Source organism: Lepidothrix coronata, unplaced genomic scaffold (assembly GCF_001604755.1).
Source record: "Lepidothrix coronata isolate B3197 unplaced genomic scaffold, Lepidothrix_coronata-1.0 Scaffold62, whole genome shotgun sequence".
Lineage (NCBI taxonomy): Eukaryota > Metazoa > Chordata > Aves > Passeriformes > Pipridae > Lepidothrix > Lepidothrix coronata.
Window position 1 is genome coordinate 228,433 of NW_016690242.1, and position 21,254 is coordinate 249,686.

Sequence of the window (21,254 nt, forward strand, 5' to 3'; positions counted from 1 at the left end):
TTAATAACTGGGGAAAAGTAAAAAACCTAAGATCCATAACTCAATAGTTGTTTTGGCATTTCATAACACTCAGAGCATAGGGAGAGAGGTGCTGTGGACAGGTGAGAAAAAAAAAAGGAGACAGAAGACAAGGAAGGCTGGTGTAAGCACAGCCTTGTGCACCAGTGTCATTAGGGCCTCTTTGTGGTGCCATTTCTAAAAATGATTGTTCATTATTAAAAAGAAAAATGAACATTACATATTTTTACTTTCTTTTCCTTTTGCAGTTTAAATACACTTGGTGTCTTAGGTAAAATTGTGCCTAAGAGTTTGAGGAGACCTTTCTGGATTATTTGAATTCTGTGAGTCTCTGTTCCCTGGTGGGGCCAGAGGAGTATCTCACACACAGGATGAATGACAGCCATCACCAAGCTGATGTTTGTTTTTTGTTTGTCTTGTTTTTTCTCTTCTCTTCTCTCTGGCTGATAGTTACCTAGCTATACATGGATATAGACTGTACAAAGAAGCATCAATTCCTCAGCAGTGTGCTGCATTGCATAGCTGCCTTTCACACCTGGAGGGTTTGTCTGTCACACACAAGGTAACTGTAGTACAGTATATTTTATGACATACAGATTTACCAGCCTTTCAGCTGGTACCTTGAATTTTCTGTGACTGTTGGAATAGCTCTTGTGCATTTCCCAGTTATATGTTCCATGCACAGGCTCAGGATAGGAAGGCAGGACTGTTAATGAGGAACTATGGTATGCTTTTAGTTAATTATGTAATATGTAAGCAGTGTTATTTTCATAATTATAATAATGATGACAATGTCTTGAACGATACAGAAGAAGCACTGCAGAGATGCAAGTTGGTTTTCCTACATGATCTAAAAATTTCAACTTCTTTTACTGTACTGGAAATTTAAAGGATTTAAATCTTTACAAAATGTTTTATATTATTGTCCTTTGGTTAAAGGATAATTTAGGTTTCTGGTCTTCGGGTAACTTACATTGTGGTAATGATCTTTTCTGATTATAATACACAATTTAAAGATTACTATTACATATGAGGATTGCAATGTGAAAAAAATGAACTTTATAAATTCTCACTGAATTGGAATGAGACACAGAAAAGTGTTACTTCATCAGTTTCTTTTCTGTGATATCTAGAATGATTTAAAAATATGCAAAGGCCCAGAGAATTCACAACAGATTCTCTGTGTATCCAGACTTCATTATGAACTTTGGCAAACACATTTTACAGAATAAAGATGAACCAAGGGCTGCCTTTCTACCAAGGGTAATTTAAGCCAAGTGAATTAATGTTATGCCCTCTGTTTTTCTGTATAGCTGTCTTTCCTCTTTTTCTTTCTTTATTTTCTGTATCTTTCTCTTACCTCACACATACTTCTTTTCTCTCTTTCTAGCATTAATTTCCTCTTAGCTTACTTTTTCTGTAGCTTCATTCTGCCATGTCATTTCTTTTCAGGATTTCTTCCCCTCAGTCTGTTTTTAGCCTCTTTCTTTTTCAGATGTTGTTATTTTAGCTCCAAAAATACAGAATTTTAAAAAGTGTTTTACTGCAAATTTTCCACGATTTTTTCCAGTTTTGAATCTGACTCCAAGTCCCAGACAAGATGACTGGCCTGTAGTTTTCCAGTCTTCCCTTTTTCCCTTTCTGAAGACGTGTGTGATATTTGCCTTTTTCTAAACCATGGTGAATAGTCTCTCTGCTTCAGCCGCCAAAACCATATCAATAAATTGATAAATCTCTACCTGAAATGTTGCCGAACAGATGCAGATGCAGAGCAGTCTGGTGGAGTACAGCTAGACTTCTGTTAGAACTGTAAGAGAAAAAAACCAAAAAAGGATAAAGATATGGTTAAGAAGAAGTTTCTTCTCATACATACCCCCTCCAAGCTTGCACTGATTAATTGGTTTTACATGCAAGTTTAAATTATGCATCTTTTACTTCTAATTAAATGTAAATAAATAAAACTCTCAAAAATAATTTAAGACTATTCAATGAGGACAAAATGAATGAGGATGTAGAGCTAACACAGCAAAGCAGAAAGGAAAGAAACCACTGGGTATTTGTGTAAAGGACAATATGGTGGAATGGATGTCAGGGAAGAAATGATTGCTCCTTTGTGAGAGAGCTGAAAGTCTGGACTTTGGACTTCAGCAGCAGTGGTTCTGATTCTCAGCCATGGCAAAGAGAACGAGCAGCTTTTGTTGAGATATTGGCCCATGAACCTGTAAATCTGGCTTTTGTTTCTAATTGTGCTGTAGACTTTCACCCTGGTCTTTGACGGCATTTATCTAACTATGAATTTCCTGTGTATTTAATAGGGAAAATACCAATTTTTCTCCAGCTTAATTTAAATTGATGGAGCTTAGACACAGGACTTGTGAAGTCTATTTGAAGACCTTGAACAAAAGAAGCAAAAAATCCCCTTCATATCAGTCCAGATAAGACTGCTATAGTTTCTCATAGGTAACTTTTGTTGCATCACTTGAACTTGGGAACAAAAAAAGGAGAAGTATCCAGACAGGCTGTCATTTGGGAATAAAACAAGGTAAGTATAATACTTAGATTTATGATAAAACTCCATGTTCATTATCTTTATTTTAAAATATATCATAAAAAAGGTGCATTGTAACTTTTGATTTGTTGTTCGTTTGGACAATGTTGTCTGCCTGATAGTGGAATGGAATGAGAAAATGAACCAGGAGATTTTTCTGGAAGATTAGAAGAATTTAAGTCTTTTCTAGTTGAGCATATAGCTAGAAAACAATTCTTATTTGTTTCCAGCTTTCAGTACATGATGCAAAGCAGATACAGGATTTACTATGAGAGCTCCTTCTCTGTGAGTCTTTGTGGACATGTACTGTAGGTAACTATGTGTGTGGATGGAGAAAAGCATTATAAATTGTAACACCTAAGACAGAGAAGGCACACATGTCTTGTAACCCTATTGCCTTAGAGGCATCATTAAATCCTTTTTTTTACCTTACTTCTACACTAAGTTGTCTCGGAGTTTTTTCTCCCTGAGTTTTCTTTAGGCAACAGTACACTTGATCCCCTCATCCAGATCAACAATAAAGATATTAAACAGAACTGAGCCCAACACTGATCCCTGGGGGACACCCCTAGTGAGCGGCTGCCAACTGGATGCAGCACCGTTCACCATCATTCTCTGGGCCCGGCCCTCCAGCCAGTTCCTGACCCAGCACAGGGTGCCCCTGTCCAAGCCATGGGCTGCCAGCTTTTTCAGGAGTATGCTGCAGGAGACGGTGTCAAAGGCTTTGCTGAAGTCCAGATAGACCACATCCACAGCCTTCCCCTCATCCACCAGGCAGGTCGCCTGGTCATCAAAGGAAATCAGGTTGGTCAGACAGGATCTGCCCTTCCTAAACCTGTGCTGGCTGGGTCCAATCCCCAAGTTGTCCTGTACATGACGTGATGGCACTCAAGATGACCTGTTCCATAACTTTGCTGGGGTCTGTAGTTTCCTGGATCCTCATTCTAGCCCTTTTTATGGATCACATCGGTCAACTTCTAGTCATCTGAGACCTCCCCAGTGAGCCAGGATTGTTGATAAATGACAGAGAGCAGCTTGGCAAGCTCTTCCACCTGTCCCTTCAACACCCTCGGATGGATCCCATTGGGTTCCATAGACTTGTGAGTGTCTAACCGGCTCAGGAGGTCACAAACTTCTTCCTCCTGCATTACAGGGGACTATTCTGCTCCCTGTCCCTGTCTACTAGCTCAGGAGGCCAGTTGTCCTCAGGATAACCTGAGGACAATGGTCTTACTGTTGAAAACTGAGGCACAGAAGGTGTTAAGTACCTCACCCTTTTCCTCATCTTTGGTAACAATATTACCCCCCACATCCAATAAAGAATGAAGGTTTTCCTTGCCCCTCCTTCTGATATTGAAGTATTTATAAAAACATTTTTTATTATCCTTTACAGAAGTGGCCAAATTAAGTTCTAATTGAGCTTTCTACTTTCTAATTCTTTTTCTGCATGACCTAACAATGTCTTAAACACTTCTTCAGTTGCCTGCCCCTTTTTCCAAAGGTGATACAGCCTCTTTTTTTCCCTGAGTTCCTGCAAAACTCCCTGCCCAGTCAGACTTGTTGTCTTCCCCATCAGCTCCCCTTTCGGCACAAAGGGACAGCCTGCTCCTGTGCCTTCAAAATTTCTTTCTTCAAGTATGTCCATCCTTCCAGGACCCCCTTGTTTCTAAGGGCTTTTTCCCAAGGTACTCTCCAAATTAGCACTCTGAATAGGCCAAAGTGCCCTCCAGAAGTGCAGGGTAGAGGTTTTATCGATGCCCCTCCTTGTTTCACAGAGTTTTGAAAACTCTATCATTTCATGACCTCTGACCACCACATATCCCACCAGCCCTTCTCTGTTTGTAAACAGCAGGTCGAGCAGGGCCTCACTCTGGTAGGCTTGCGTAACAGTTCGTTTGGATACATGTCCGGAATAAAGACAAGTGCCAGAAATATTCAAACACACAAAATATCTTTTATTACAGTGAGAATAATAATAATAGTAATAAACTTAGCAAGAGGAATCTAAAACTAAAAAAGGATACAAAATAACTACCTTATCGGGTGGCATTAAAACAAATACTACGAACAGCATTTAATACAGTATTAACTAGTGAAAAAGGGGATACCAAATAAGGATCTAAACACAGTATTATGGATAACACGATTTTGGTTAGTAAAAAGGGAAACTAAAGGAAAAATACTATAAACATAAAAGGGGAATTAAAGGAACACTAAAAGGATATTAAAAAGTTTGTTCTCTCAGTTGCTTCCTATCAAAAAACTGTGCTTACCCACACAGACAGGCCAGGGCTGTCAGGATCTGCAGCAGCTGGTCGGTACTCATGCTTAGCGGGCGTCCCCTCGGTGGTAGGATGAGTATCGCTCAACTCAGCAGCTCTGACACCCCATTTTTATCAGTTCCACATTACACTACGTAGGACCAGTACGCAGTATAAGGTGATGCCTGAATGGCAGCCAAACACTGTCTAATCATTACCTAATGGCAGCAGTCTGTGCATGCCCTACTTGTAGGGCAAGGGACGAGCGACCCCTGCCCACATAATCTTCCTCCCATCATCATCTTTCTCACCCCATGTATGACCTCTACCATTGTGTTTCAAGGGTAGATGTATCTATCTTGCAATATGTAGCAAAACCAAGGAAGAACTCAGCTCTGATAATAGGGGATATCAGGCTGACTTGCTAAAAAGCACAATGGACCTTACAATTAGCTTGTGCCATGAAGGTACACTGTACCATACTCTAGCTGGTTTCACATCCTAATATGATTCCTTTCTCACGCCTCTATGCTCCATTGATCATCTAATTCAAAAGTACCCCCCTTACAGCTTGCTCACCAGCTGCGACAAGAAACTATCCTCCAACGCTCCAAGAACATCCTAGACTGCCTCTTCTCCATTTGTTGAGTTCCCAGCAGACCTCTGGCAGGTTAAAGTCTCCCAGAATAACAAGGGCTGGCGATCTTGAAACATCCACCAGCTGCTTATAGAATAATTCCTCCACTTCTTCATCCTAGTTGGGTGGTCTATGGAGTCCAGGATATCAGCCTTGTTGGCCTTCCCCCTGATTCTGGTCCACAGGCACTCAACCTTATCATCACTAACCAAGTTCTACAAAGTCAAGAGACTCCCTAACCTAAACAGCCACCCCTCTACCTCTCCTACCTTGCCTGTCTCTTCTGAAGAGCTTGTAGCCACCCATGACAGCACTCCAGTCACGCGAGTCATCCCACCTCATTTCCGCGATGGTGACTAGGTCGTAGCTTTCCAGCTGCATGATGGCTTCCAGCTCCTCTTGTTTGTTACCCATAGTGCATACTAGCTACTGAGAAGACATTAACTCGATCCCAGCCAAAACCAGGACAACAGTGAAGCAATAGAGCAAACCATTTGATGGTTTCTGATAGTGACACGTTTGAAAACTTATTTGATTATTTTATTGGTGTACAAATTATACAGAGCTGTTTTCAGATGTTGCTCCTCCAGAGGTTTATGGCTAGCATGCCAGAAAACTCCCACAATTTGATTACATTGTTAACAAGGTGTTTAACAGCAAAGAAGAACTTTAACAAGGCTTAAGGAGGCTTTATATTTCAGATTTGTTACATTTTTAGTCAGGCTTGTAAATAGTAGTAGCAAGGTAGTTGGAAAGAACGAAAGAAAACTATGTCCACGTCAGCAGGCAGATCAGTGCAACATGAAGTTTTTTAGGGGGAAACAGTTGGTGATAAAGGCCCAGCAGTCCTGTCATGCATGGGACTGACTCCCTTCTGGTCCTGCAGACTGATTACCCATCAGTGGTTGGAGCACATCAGGTGAGCTTGTGAAGTTCAGCTTTTCATTTAGGCCTATACAATGAAATGGAGCTTGTGTGCTCTCAGGTCACTCTGAGATCTGAAACAAAATGGGGCGATTGGAAATGGCAGGAGATTTGATTCCGAAGTGCACTCCTGCTTCAGGCTATCACATTAATGTGTAATACACATAAAATACTAATTAAGAAGTAATGGATCAAATAGACTGAAGGGACAGGGAACACATAATCGTTACAGCAATTCCTGTTATATTATGTCACGTCTTTTGTACTATTATTTTTTAATCCATTTACAATGCCATTTATCTGTAATACTGTGTTAACTAAAACTGAATGCAACAGGGAAATGTCATATTTTGTAAGAATCCCTTGAACTCCAGTAAGATTTTCTTTTACTTTCTAGAACTGCATGTCAGTACTTTTATAACCTCTGCTTAAAAAAGATCACAGTACTCAGAAGCAAAAGGTCCAGTAAATAAACAAAATGGCCTTAAATGTCTTTTGATTGCCAGTTCTTTTAATAGACATGGAACAGATTACTTAAAAATGAACTGAATGCCTTGAAACTGTAACTTCTGTAACTTTTCTAGGTCCCCATAACTTCTCCTCCTCCCTCTTTCTCTCCCTCTTCTTTCCCTTGTACTTTGTTTGAGCCTTGCAGTTATGTGGAAAATTCCCTATGGACTGTATTTACTTTCCAGAGGGAGCATAATATGAAAATGTTACCAGACGAGTTGTTTGTATTTTTATGCTTTTCCTTTTCAGAACTCCAAGGCTGCAGTTTTTGATGGTATTTTCTGTATTATCTTTGCCATGCAGTTGACTGAGCCATGCCGAGTACCAAAGGCACATGAGTCTCCATGTGAGATTTGGGACTGTACATCTGAGCTGGGAGTATTCACTTGGGTAAACTTCAATGAAATCATGGAAAAGAACAAACCTGAAGTTTCTATTTGATAGGAATATGTTAGTCTTTTCAAAGCTTTTAATTTTGTATTTGTATAATGAATTTAAAGGCGGCAACATGTGTAAGGAATGTAATGAATTTAAGGGAAACAAAGGGAGATGTTAAGTTTTAGGAGCGTATTTACCAGGAAGGCAGAAGCTTCTATGGCTCTCCTGTCTCCTTTACCAAGGAGCAAGTGACACATTAATTTCTGGAGCAGTCCCTCGCGCTGTAGCAGCCCACAGAACTGCCTTCATTCAGGGCAACAGCAGAGCAGATGCAGTGCTGAGCAGCAGTCAGGGACCATTCATGTTAGTACCCTTTCAATTTTCTTTCGATATGCCCAGAAAATAGTTTTTAAATCTGTCAGACGCCACTGAGCTGTAGAAAGTTGTCAGCATGTCAGGAGCCCTGTCAAATATGTCCAGATGGGCTCTCATGCCTGTACAGTTTGCCATACTCTTAAATTTCTGCTGTTTTAATTAAAAATAAAATAAGATGTGGTACTTTGATCTGGGTTCATCCTCATATATATAAGTTCACCTCTGTGCCTAAATGCATGGCCAGACAGTCTGTTGCCAAACAGCTACAAGGAATGTCTGTAAATTGAATTCACTACACTGTCTCCAGGGATGACTACAATTGTCAGCTCTCTGTCAGCTAAATGAAAATTATGAAATGTAAGTTACAAACAGCAGCAACATTGGATGAGCCATTCTATTTATACATGTAATTACATCTAAAGGCCCAAGTGTCTTGAAATTAAAAGAAGATTGGTTCTGTCAGGTGCTTAACAAGGTTTTCTCGGAAAGGGTCTTCTTAGAGAAAACACTATAGAAAGCATCCATGTCAGCAAAAGCATAAACAGCTTGACACTGTATGCCAAAATTCAAGTGAGATAGCGCTGCAGTGCACATATGCACATTGCTCTGACAGGCAGAGCGATGTGACCAAGATGGAGAGTGACTGCCATGCAAAGCTGTGCCTCCCTCCAGTTATGATAATGAGCATTAGCTGAAAGTTGACAAAAGGAGGTAGAAAATGCTGAGGACAAGTGGAATCTCCTCTTTTCTTTCTTTAAATCTCTCAGAAGGCCTTGGGGCTCTGAAAGCTTGGTATCAGGATGTATTGCATATTAATAATATATGAAGTACAATTAGCACACGTGGTGCTTTGCAGGCTTGTAATTCATGCTTGGCTCCAAACTTCAGCACAGTACTATGAGGGGATAGGGAACAGCTACATCATAAATACAAAATAATATGTTGATGCATTATTGAACAATTTAGTTCATCAAGTCTAGTCAGCACCAGTTGAAAAAAAAAAGTGTTCCAGGAGATATTCATACAAATAAAGTAATGGGATTTTGAGAATAGAAAAGTAGCTACAAAGCATTTGGGTTTTGTTTTCATAAAGTGATTACAATTTTTTTAAGTAAAAGCTTATAGGATAAAGGGTTTTTGAATATTGATAGTATGATGGTAGCATCCATGGCTGTAACATCAAATATAAAAATTATAAATTGACTCTTTGTCCTAGTTGCAACCTGCATAGAGTTAATTTTTTTCCTTATAGCTGGTATAGTGTTTTATTTTGGATTTAGTATAAGAATAATGTTGATAACACACTGATGTTTTAGATGTTGCTAATCAGTATTTATACTAAGGTAAGAACTTTTCAGCTTCTCATGCCCTGCCACTAAGAAGGTTGGAGGGGCATAAGAAGCTAAGAGCAGACACATTTCGGACAGCTGACCCCAACCAGCCAAAGGGATATTCCATACTATATGGCATCCTGCCCTGAAATAACCTAGGGGGAAAGCTCGCTGGAGTCCACTACTCAGAACTGGTTGGGCACTGGTCAGTGAGTGGTGAGCAATTGCATTACACATTGCTTGTTTTGTATATTCTAATTCTTTTACCATTATTATTATTTTTCTCCTTTTCTGTTTCATTAAATTACCTTTATCTCAACCCACAAGTTTTCTCTCTTTTGTTCTTCTGACCGTCTCCCCCATCCTGCTCAGGTGCAGTTGCAGAGAGCAATCAAGTGGCTGTGCACTGCTTAGTTGCCAGCAGGGGTTAAACCATGACACACTTCTGCATGAAAGAGTGTAATATTGCATAACTCTTGTTATGGGACTGGAACCCATCGCCTCACAGAATTCCTGAGTTTTACAGATATATCATAATGTTTAGCACCAGTAGGCTGATGTGACTTACTTTGTGTGTCCATTATAGTACAGTGATTTCACTAACATCCAGAATGCTTTAAAGCCCTGCTAGTTGGCACTGTAATTCATGGTGCATCTTAAATATTCGCTTACGGAAGTTGAGTATTGGATGTTCCTGTTCATATAACATGAATTTTTAATGGTTTTCAAATAGCTGAAAGTGAGCCCAGGTGGTACTTTACTATAGCAGTTTATATAATAGATTTAATAGATACATTATGGAGCATGCTTTTAATGTCCATTATTGCACTTAGGAGTATGTGTGTTACATTACAGATATAATTTGTCAGCTGTAGTACACTGTTGCTACAAGAAGTTGCTGAAGGACTATCAAGACCATGGTTATCAATTATGGCTCTTAAACTGTGTCTGTTGAAAAGATAACTAAGTAAATCCATTAATAAAAAGTAATGCAGTGACAAGTTGTCACATGAATATTTGTTCAGTTAACCAGATTTGATTTTTTTCTAAGAAAACCTCTAGCCGCTTAAATGTCTGTTTGAAATATGGATTGTTTCAGTGAGAGAGAAGTATGATATTTGTTTGTTTTCAGCTACAAAATAAAATATGGACTGGCTGTCATTACTTGTGCATGCATCTGTTCAAGATCGCTTGTTTATTCATGATTATTTTACCTCACAGATATTTTAAGCCAAACTCTCATTTATTTAACTAGAATAATCTGCTAAGCAAACCCCAGATTTTCATAACTTTGATTCTTTTTTCTCCTGATAAATAGCATTACATTTGAAAGGTCACAGCTTCTTTGCAAGGCTAACTGGAGTTCAGCTGGTCCATTCATGTGGCAGAACTTCTGTGACCTTGGTTGGATGGAGAAGATCAGAATCAAAAACATAACTCCTAAATATACTGATAAATCCCATCACTTACAGATATGTAGGTTTCACTGATGCTTCAGAAGTTTGTATTATTTTTTCTGTGGTATCCCCAACTTAAACTTCAGTGAAAACACTAAAGTGAATATGGCTGGTCTACTTGCTAAAAAAAAAATAATCCCAAGGCCTCAGGAACAAGCAACATGGATTTATCATGTATTTTAAGTGAGCGCAATGAAGGTGCTGTCAGACTCTTTGAGTGTATCTTTTAGAACCAAAATCTTACCATCTCAGTCAAGGGATGTTCTTCTGAGTTTGGAAAAAACAAAAGTGGTCAGCAATTTTAACTGTGCCAATGGAAGTAGGTAAGTTTACCTTTGATGAACCCCAGTGGTTTTGATGGTGAAGCATTAAATTTTCCTACTTTTGTGGCTCATAAAAATTCTTTGAAATGCTCCAGAGAGACAGCTGACCTCTGTCTTGACAAATTGTTGGTCCTGGTAGGTGATATGTTTTTTTTTCAGGAGTGTATAATACCATGTTTACTAATCTGTTGCAAGTCTCCATTGCTCACTGAGTGCTCTCATTTTCATGTGTTTTAATCCAATTTACTTTTATTTTGCTGGATTAAGTCAATTTGCATTTTTAAATTTATGTTAAAAAGCTAAACATTAGGATAGAGCAGAACTGCTCTTGAAGAATTAGTAAATTCCCTGGCTTTAGCATTATATTGACAACAACAAATGGTGCCCTAGGGAAAAGATTTGTATAGATGTTTTTTGCTTAATATCCAAAAAACACTTATCTCCTCATCTAGCAGTCTTTCCACTGCCTGACCTACTCATTCTTCCAAGGAATCAGATGAAAATGAATCAGTCAGCACTTATATTGGGGAACTGCAGCAGGACATTTACGTTAGGAACAATCTCAGGAATGACAGAAAGACACATCTGTCAATCCAAGAACAGTAACTAGAGGGATCTTAGTTTCTGAATTAAATCAGGACCTGCCTTTAGCATACATTAAAGCTCACCGTCAGATTGTATCAGGCAGGCTGAGTGGCAACACAGGGAAGATCAATCTTCTTGAAGGCATACTTCTTCTATTTCTGCCCCTTTGATTTTTAGGCAGGTAGATATTTGCAGCACTTGGCAGCCCAAGCAAAGCCAAGTCGTTACAGATTTGGACAGCAACATTTTACAATTACGGATGTTGAAAGCTTTCTGTCAAAAAATTGCTCCTCATTTTTCTCTTCAATCAATAGCTACAGGAGTCCACTAATACTCTGCAGAATAAATTTAGGTGTTTTGTAGGCTACTTGTAGGTGAAAGCTTTTTGCTTCAGCAACTCATCATACTTTTACCTAAGTTACAGGCTTTTCTATCATACTGGGATATTACAAACTTGTAGAAAACCTTCAAGATTCAAATAATTTCTCCCACTGCACATCTGTGTTGGGATATTCTGGCTAGTGCTTAGCACTAAAAGACATTGCCTTCAGATCAATAACCTGCATTTCAAGATCCTAGGTTAGCCATTGAAGTTTAATGAGGGAACAACCTTTATAGTTACCTGATCTTATATTAAATTGTTGATCATGTGGGAATATACGAGATCTCTCTTTACAGATCTCTATTCCCCAATGAATTGTATGCCAGTGTGTTGCCACCTTAGCACCAAAAATTTCAAAAGTAAAAGACCTTTGAAAATACTTTTACAGAAGTCGTAACAATTCATCTCACTTCTATATATACAATTGCATACGAATGAAAGAGGATCATACCTGGCAGAAAATTCGACATTGCAGGGCAGCCATCCAAGGTTTTCTGCTCTTTCTCCCAGGTAAGGAGCTAAAAAAATCTTGAGCAAATATTTAATCTGAGGTCCAACTGTTAGACCAGGTCCTCATAGCTGGCACTGCTTTCAGTGGGGAGAACTGGAATTTTGGACAAGTGCCGCACTATATGCTCTTTTTCTCCTTGGAGATCTACTCAAATTCAGATCACTTCCCCTTCAGGATTTGATAGGTTTGTCATTTAGTTCTTAAAATCTGACACTTAATCAATAGCATCAAATTTTAATACTACTCCCAGAGCATTACTGGTTTTAGACTGCTCAGACCTTTGGATTCTGTAAGGAAGAAAATTCTGATGGTGACTATATAGTAAAGGAACTGAAGTGTTGACTGGCCAAGTACCTAATCTCACTACAAAACAGTTGTTTGCCCATTGTGGAGGTAATGATACCTCCTTTCTGTCAGGGTGTGATCAGCCCTGTCTACATCGTAGAAAACTTGCTGTGTACAAACACATACACTGACAATCACTCTTTACATTAAATGTCTTGGCAAATGCTACATTTATCTTAACTCTCTGTAGGCAGTAGGTAATTTTGAGGTAATACAAAGTTTGGTATAAATTGCTTTTCCCTCTATATTGAAGGACACCAGGACATAGAGATAACACTAAAGATAGTATCATAACTACTGGGAATATAGAATTTTGGATGTCTTCATGTGTTTGTATAAATAATAAAATAGTTTAAAGTTTATATAAATCACTGGGCCCTGGCCATATAGGTCTAAGAGAGGAAGACATAACCAGATAATAAATGTGTGCTTATGCAGGAGAATGTGCAAAACTAAAAAATGTTCACACAATACTAGTTGCCAGGAGACAAACAAATCTGAAAAAATTCATGTGGAAATCTTTCTGACAATGCCTTACCTCAGTAGCTACTACATTTTTCTGTTCCATATTCACATACACAATATCAGGTTTGTGGCAATTTTGATACTGTCTCAATCCATAATACACATTTTCCATTTTTTCAAAGTATATACTTTGATCACCACCCAGATAACGGAATGGTTGCTAGGTTACTCTGTAGCAAAGTCTCAGATATCATTGTGTAGCCTTATTTCTAGTGAAGAAATTAGTTGATTCATTGGCTAATGTTGCCTTTTTAATGGTAAGATGTACAGATACTTGAAGATTGTATGAGTTTGTAAGTAATTGCTAGTTTAATGTCTAACAGCATGAAGATAAAATGGCAGAAAAGCAGTATCAATGCAATTTCACCTCCACAGGTACAGTATTTTATATTAGTTACATCTCACTGTATTGTGTGTTGGTTTTGTTTCATGTTGAGTCAAGATAGAGGAAGAATTTTAGTTATTTCTGCGCGAATAGACATTTTCCCTTGCAGCTTGCAGCATAGACTTTGTAACAGCCTGTGGGAGACAATGCAAACCTCCTAAAAGCCAAAATATTGTTTCCTGGGTTTTGTCTTTTCTAAGGCATACGAGAAAAGAGTTGTCAGATACTTATCCCATCCATTAACAAATCCCATGCTTTAACTAAGTCCTATTTAGGTCTGCTCCTAGCTCCACGAAAGACAATTGCAAAATTGCCATTGGCTTCCAAACAGAAAGAATATTAGTCAAAATGTTCCTCAGGAGGATGAATCTCTCAAAGTCCAGCTGTATTAGGCCAGGAATATAACCCAAAAAGAACTAAAGAAAGGACCCACCACTTCAGCCAGGACATGGGATCTATACTATACCTTCTCAGCTGGTAGCTAATGAAGGTGTATTTTAAGAATATGATTCTGATTCAGAGGCAGTTCTGTTTCAAAGTTGTATGCTAGAAACATAATGAAAGTATTACTTTCCTACAGTTGCTGGGGAGTTGATTTCATATGTGCTTTCATTTTTCATTGTGCGGTTTTAATTTTTACAAAACAAAGTGAGTGTAGCTCTCCATGCTTTGTTGACTTGAGAGTACTTAGAAGCCCAAGGGTTTTTAGTAGCTTTTGTGAGACACCTCCACACATGTGCATGTGCACCCATACACATATCTCATGTAAGAGCTGGAGTTCAGTGGTTTATTTTACAGTTATCAACCTACTCTGTATTTTTTAAAGCCCACTGTCTCCTGAGGCTGAGATGGTTAGATAGTTCTTATGAAATAATTGTCTTGTTTTGACAAATACATTACATTCACCTACACCTCTTGTTAGTCTTCTCTCTAAACTTGTTGAAAAATATATGCCACTGAAAGTGAACACTTGATATGAACAAAATCTGATACAATGTTAAAAAGAAGACTCAGAATAATTCTAAAATTGGTTGTACCCTACCTGGCTTTCTTGCTTTTTTAATTTGTTCCTGAATCTTTATGTATTTTTCTCCTAGGACTTATGTGCTTTAGAGCAGTTCAGTTATTCTTGTGCTCTGGAAGATCTCTGCATATTCAAGGCTATCAGCTCTTTCAAATGACTGGTGCATGGTATCTATCAGTGACGACTTTAGGCAAATAACTAATAAGAATAAATAAACCTGGGACTTACTAGATGACAGACAGCTGGAGGATAACTGCATATGCTTTTGGATAACTATCTATGCCTGGCAGATTTAATTTCCTGGACTTACACATTGTGACACACAGCTATTAAATTAATTTTTGGTTTAGTCTTTGTAAAGTTTCTATGCTATTTTCTGATTCTCAGTATTTTCACGTAGGCTAAAACTACTGAAAAATAATGAAAGATTTTTTGTTTACGTATGGTCTTAATGGGCAGACTTTTCTAGGACAGTCAAATTTTGTGGGCCTTGGGACCTACGGGATTTCTTCTGTCCCAGCTGTTAGGTCATACAGTCAAGGATGAGGGTGTGAATGCACATGCAAACACACATACACACACACACACACATGGCCTGCCACGCAAATCAGGATAGCAAGAAGGAGATGTCCTTAGGAGCGCTCACACGACCCCATACAGCGTGGATAGATCCATCCTGCTCTTCCTCTCCAGCAGATGAGGATTGAAATCTGCTAACTGCATATACACACACAGGGACATACAGATGCACAGACACACAACATGTGGGTCTCTCCAGCATCTCTTTGTGGACATTTGGTGTGGGCAGGTGCTGGCATTTTGACTCTCTGGTGCCTCTTGGGTGCTGGCCCTGAAACTCTGAGTCCTCTGAGTCCTCACCACTTGCTGGCACTCAGACCTCTCATCCTACCCATTGTCTACTTTGACAAAAAATTACTGGCATTCACAGACACATGCACACAAAGACCAGGGTTTGCACACTCATAGAAGGTAGAAATAGGATTAAATGAGAAAATAGACTGCTGTGACCAAGCACAGGGCTCAGTCAGGCAAGTGAACAGAGCAGGAGCCTGTTTATAGGACTGACCGCTTTAATGCTCTTTGTCCACTTTTGTTCCTTATTAACCCAGATCCTTCCCTTTCCCTGCCTTTGGTTCTTCCTCTAAACATCCCATAGGAAATCCTATGCATTTCCACAATCCTCTTAAAAGAACCCATAATAAATTTTGTGTAATCCCCAAATTCTCTTCCCCTACATCCCACATAAAATTCTGCATCCCTGTGGACAGTCAGCCTTTAGCTTGCATGGCGTGGCTGGGGAGAGAGATATTCTTCACCCATCTCAGAGGATTTCACTCCATGAACATCTTACTTACTGTGCACTAAGTTATGGCCAGAAATATTCCACAATGGTCTTATGAGGTTGCAGTGCATAAGCAGTACCTCTTTTATAAATAGGTTTTCTCTTCTAATGCTTATCATCACCAGCCTAAAATCTTCTCCATGACTAAGAACATTTATATTACATGTGACATTCAGGTAAAATATTTTCAGAAAATTTTCCCAGAACAAGAAAGGTGGACCAGAAGAACAGCCTTTCCCAAGGACACTGTGGTGTCTCTCTCTCTCATTAAAACTTCAAGCACAGTCTTAGCACACGTGTGTTGGGAACAACAGATCCCACTGGATAGTCCAGGAAGACAAGATAATGTTCTGAGGTCCTTCACAGCCCTCTGACCTGACAAGTAATGTCGCATTCCACCTAGATACGAATTCCTCATGTGACTCATGGTTTGAAAGTTTGGACACAGGTCCAGCTAAGAAATTTGAGACATTTTCAAAAACAACCAGAAACATATACCATGGAGAGGACTATGGGCATTGAAAATATACTTTAAAAAAACCACAAACCAGGTATATTACTTATAGCCAAGTGATTGTCATTATTCAGGATTTGAGTAATCTCTGTGTCTGTGGTCTGTTATCCAAAAACTATGAAAACACTTCTTGGAATATAGTCTTACCTTAATTTGAATACTGTTATACTGAAAATATGTATAGATTTCTGAGAAACTTTTATTACTAATTGCTTTAGCTTTTTAAAGCAAAACATAACTTTGTAGATCTTTTGCATTTCAGGCTTCATATATCAGAACTGCAGACTGTCAGATAGGGTAAGGCTGTAAAAGCTAATTTATTTATTGTAGATCAGGAGACTAAGAAATCTGGATATCAGGAGGTATTCAGAAACAAACGAAACCCCAGACTCCATACCTTTTTCAAGGATCATCCAAAAAGCTCAGCTAGAGTTTAACTTTCACAAACCCACTGAAATATTTTGGATAGTGTTTCCATAGCAACCAAAGTCAAATTGTTTAAAACAAAGTAATGTGCCTGAAAAGCTTCTGTATCTTATATAGTTTATTTTGTGTTGATACATATATACATTCTCTATTAGTCAGAAAGAGCAGATGGCAATTCTCAGGGAGCAATTAAAACAATTGATGACCTCACTTGGTCGACTTAAATGAAGACCAATATCTACACACAGCAGATAAAAACTGTTTCCACATTTGTAATACAGCTCATCTGGCTGGAAGTCACAATTCACTGACTGAACTTGGTCTAACTGTCTGGGCACATAAGCACATTTGAGCGTGTATAAAGGCTTCCTGGACTTTTCCTTATGCTTGTACATGATCCTATCTGGCAAGTGCATAAGATGATCCTCAGTCATACATCTTGATTTAGGAATAGAAAGGGTAAGAGTAAGAATAAAGCTTTGAATAAAACCAAGCTAATGAGGTATCAGATGAATCACTGTTTCAAGGTGAACTCTAATTTCAAGTGTTTGATGTCAGCTTTTTGAGGCTTGTGTGCTGCAGTGCCGAGTAGCCATGGATCTCCCTGGGCCAGTAGAAGACAGTGTGACTCAGATGACTTTGAAGGAGGTAGGCTGATGCAGAGTTGGATGTTATAAACACAAGTTTATTTGTGCGTGTGTGTTTAGCATTTTAGAGGCTGTTGCTTGCAAACTAGTCACATTTCTTATCATCTCTGCATCTGTATTACCTGTGGGTAGTTGTGCCAGTGAAATGAGTGAGTTGAATTTAGCTCCAAATTCACCTCACCAATCAGAATGTGACCTGCACTGTACGATAGGTACACTGAAAAATTACACTGTCATATATTCCATTTTCTCAGCGTTTGGGGACTCTTTCAATAGCCCTTCTATAAATGATACAATAGCCCTAGAAAAGCATGTAGCAAATCAATTCTGAAACAGTGAAAACAAACTTAGGCTTCATAGAGACTTTACAGCTCCTTCTCACTATTCAAATTGGGCAATGGATTAAGCCTTCTTGGTGCCACAAAATGGCTAAACAAAGTACAGCTGCTATAAACCAGGACCCAGAAGTACCTGTAAATAAAGTAAAATGTTAGATGCAGTACTGGCAGAAGGTGAAGCCGTGTGAATGGTGATGAACATACTTTCTCTCTCCCCAGGAGGCAGGGGCTGCTGGACTCAACCCTGGGAACACAGCTGCCAGTTCTTACTTCCTGAATTTTCTGTGTGGTCTCTGATTGACAGGGCATTTCTTAATGGGGGTTCATGGGGCCTTAACAACAACCGAGAGGAACTTAAATTCAAAGCAGTCCATAATTTTTCAAGCACTTCTGACTAAATTTTTTTTTCTGTATTTGAAAAGGGGACTATACCCAAGGAGAATGCATTATTACTGTTATTATTTACAGTTGGTATAATCACTTTAAGTAAAACTGCTGCATCCAGAGGAAGATTTCTCTAATGCTCAGCCCCTCCTGCAGTCATCCTCATCTCTGATGGGTTATGAGGCCGTTTGATACAATGAGATAATTCCAGTAGGTGTACTCTGGTGCCACTAAGTGTTGCCAGTGAAGAGTCCCCGTAGTTTGTGCACTATAACTAGACAACATGAACAATTCTTACTCCCAAAAGCTTTCATTGTGTAGTGCCAGGCTCCAATGTAAATGTATTGACAGCACAGGGTCAAAATAAAATCACTTTGTGTATCAAAACTACCCCAAAGTTAATCTTTCTTTGAGTGTTTTAAAGTCTAGGAGAACAATTAGTTTCCATTTTTAACAAGCTGAAAGCTGAAAGTTAGAAAAGTTAAAGGACAAATACCTAATTTAAGGGCATAGAAAACGAGTGGGAAAATACTAAAAAATATTACTGGGAATTCTTGTTAAGGATTTTGTAAGGTTGCATAAAAAAAATGAAACGTTTCATAATTAGATTGAAAGTGTCATCATGTTCTTGGTTTTATACTGAGACATGAAAGAGAAAAACACTTTAAAATTATTTCTGAATCATATAGTAGATTATTCTTCCCTTAGGTCAGGGAAACATTGTGTGTCTCAGAAGAAAAAAAAAATTATGACACTTGTGTTTTGAAGAGACTACTTTGATAAAGCAGATGAAGAGAGAGCACTTGCCCATTTTATCAACAGGTCTTGCTGTTCCTCTGTCAAGCCCCTCTCTGCAATTCTTCTAGAGACCTTGCAAAACCTAGCCAAATGGTTGCATCTCTATTTAATAAGGTCATGAGCCAGCTGCAGTCCTGAATGTGTATAGGATGTGCAACAACGTATCACAATAACCATTCCTCTCTGCACCTCAACTATTCACAGTAGACCAGCGTAGGCAGCCCAAGTAGAGGGCTCTTGCGGTGCGAAATAAGAAGAGTTGAGTGAATGAGACAGGCAAAAATAGAAGAGAATATATAGACATGCCAGATGAAAATTATTTGGTTTAAAAGAAATAATGAAAGAGGTTAAAACTTTCCATTATGTTTTTTGTTTGTTTGTTTTGGGGTTTTGTTTGTTTGTTTGTTTGTGTTTTTTTTGGTCTTTTTTTGTAGTTTTGTTTTTTTGTTTTGTTGTTCTTTGGTTGGTTTGGTTGTTTCCCCCTCTCCCCCCCCTCGTTTTGTTGAAAGAAAAGGAGGGTTCGCAAGAGTGCCACAGCTGTCTGCTACAGAAGCCAGGTGAAGGACTTCCAATTAAAACCTGACACCTCCTACGTGCTGCCCTGCTCTTATTCCTCCTATTTGCTGAAAGCTCTAGCAATGGCTTCAGAAAGATGGCAGGTGACTCTACTGCTGCTCCCACTGCAAAATCCCCTGACCACAGAATCTGTATTTTTCCAGTACTGAGGAAAAGAAGTTACAGTGTCCCTCAAAGCCAAGAGAAGGAGAAGTGCATGTGCTGAGCAGTGCCCGCCATGTACTGTTATTCTTAGGATATAACAGTATGTTATATTCTTAGGATATAACATTATGTGTTTCAAGAAAATTAACATCAAAATAGAAGATACAGCCTAGTTTTCATTGTAATATATTTGAGGTTGCCAAATTCACTGGGGCTGCTAGGAAAATTTATTTAACATTTCTGTATTTTCTTTTTTCTACAGTGGTCCATTTTATCCTGTCCTATTAACCTTATCAGAAAAATGGCCTTGCTAGGATTTTCCTTATGCTGAGACATTCTTATTTAGTTTATTTTTGAAGAAAGTATTATCTCAGTCAGCATCTTATCAAGTTGACTGTTGCTGTACTATTTTTCCTTTCTCTGCTTTAAACACCTGTTGTAAAAAGTCGTTTTCTCTGTGACCTTTTTGGCAGGTAAGATTGCTTTCTGGTAGTTGTTTTATATCATACATACCACTACAGATTACATTTTGAGCTCTACCATATTGTATGTAGTAATGATCTGAAAAGGAACTTATTTTTTGAGATAGAATTTCAGTTACTCACTTTATTGCCTTAGTTTAGATTCATGCTGGTGTTTCAAAAGGTGCAACCGACAAGGTGGGATGTTACTTTGTTCTTCCCATCAGCTCACCTCCACTTACTCCTTTCTTTTACTGCTACTCTCACTAACTCTCTTTCTTACAGGTGCAGTTTTTCATTCATGTCTCTAACTCCTCCACTTTCTCCAGTGACCTATTCCTTTCCCTGTGTTCTGATTTTCTCTTTACATTCTCTTTCTCTTATGATTTCTCCTTATTGCAACTGACTCTTCCATTTAAAAAAACCCAAACTTATAAATGGGAAAAAACAGGAGCCAAAAGCTCCTGATCCTGCCCTGTTTCCATCCAAAATGCTGTTGAAAAGATAATATTCTTTGCCTTTTCCTTGGTCTGTGTACCCTTGTTTGTATCTTTCTAGATACTTCTCTCTCCTACAACAAACATGTGTTCATTTTTTATTGTTGCCATTGTTCCAAGACCTTTAATAGTAGCCCCTTCTACCTCCCTCCTTATACACACTTTGTCCCATGTTACCTCTCATATTTTGGCAGAAGAATTGCTTTCTTCTGTTCTTCATTGAAAGAAAAATGTTTTTTTCTTTCCCCACTTGCAATTTGCTAATAGATGGGCGAGTCATCTGTTCTTGCTGACATTGCTGACCAGTACTGATTTACCTGTCATTTCTGGTGCTATTTCATCAGCTTTTACTCCTTTCCTGTCTCTGGCCTTGATGGTTTATTTGTACAGAGTGGAGCAGCAGAAAGATACCCAAGCAAACTGTAACTGAGCCACCTTGAGTACCGGAAGATGGACAGTGCTGCTAATGCAGTGCTCTCCTCACCTCATTTTCCCTCCTGTGAAGCTGACACTCCTGAGATGGAGGTTATAAGGGTGATGCCCTTGGCACGTGGAGCTAGGCCAGTGCTTGGGTTAGTCTGGATACA

The 21,254-nt window shown here is 38.8% G+C and overlaps 1 protein-coding gene across 2 annotated transcripts in view; it reads right to left on the bottom strand.

Moving 5' to 3' along the window:
• LOC108498728 (metalloreductase STEAP4-like) overlaps window positions 1-21,254 on the bottom strand; it is an 86,727-nt gene that overhangs the window by 63,480 nt on the left and 1,993 nt on the right. For both annotated transcript variants that reach the window (XM_017817790.1, XM_017817789.1), the window contains exons 2-5: window positions 18,490-18,498; window positions 6,517-6,521; window positions 4,840-5,397; window positions 1,758-1,825 (exon numbers count right to left, since the gene is read on the bottom strand). The gene's annotated coding sequence lies outside the window, so the exon portion shown is untranslated. The remainder of the gene's footprint in view (window positions 1-1,757; window positions 1,826-4,839; window positions 5,398-6,516; window positions 6,522-18,489; window positions 18,499-21,254) is intronic.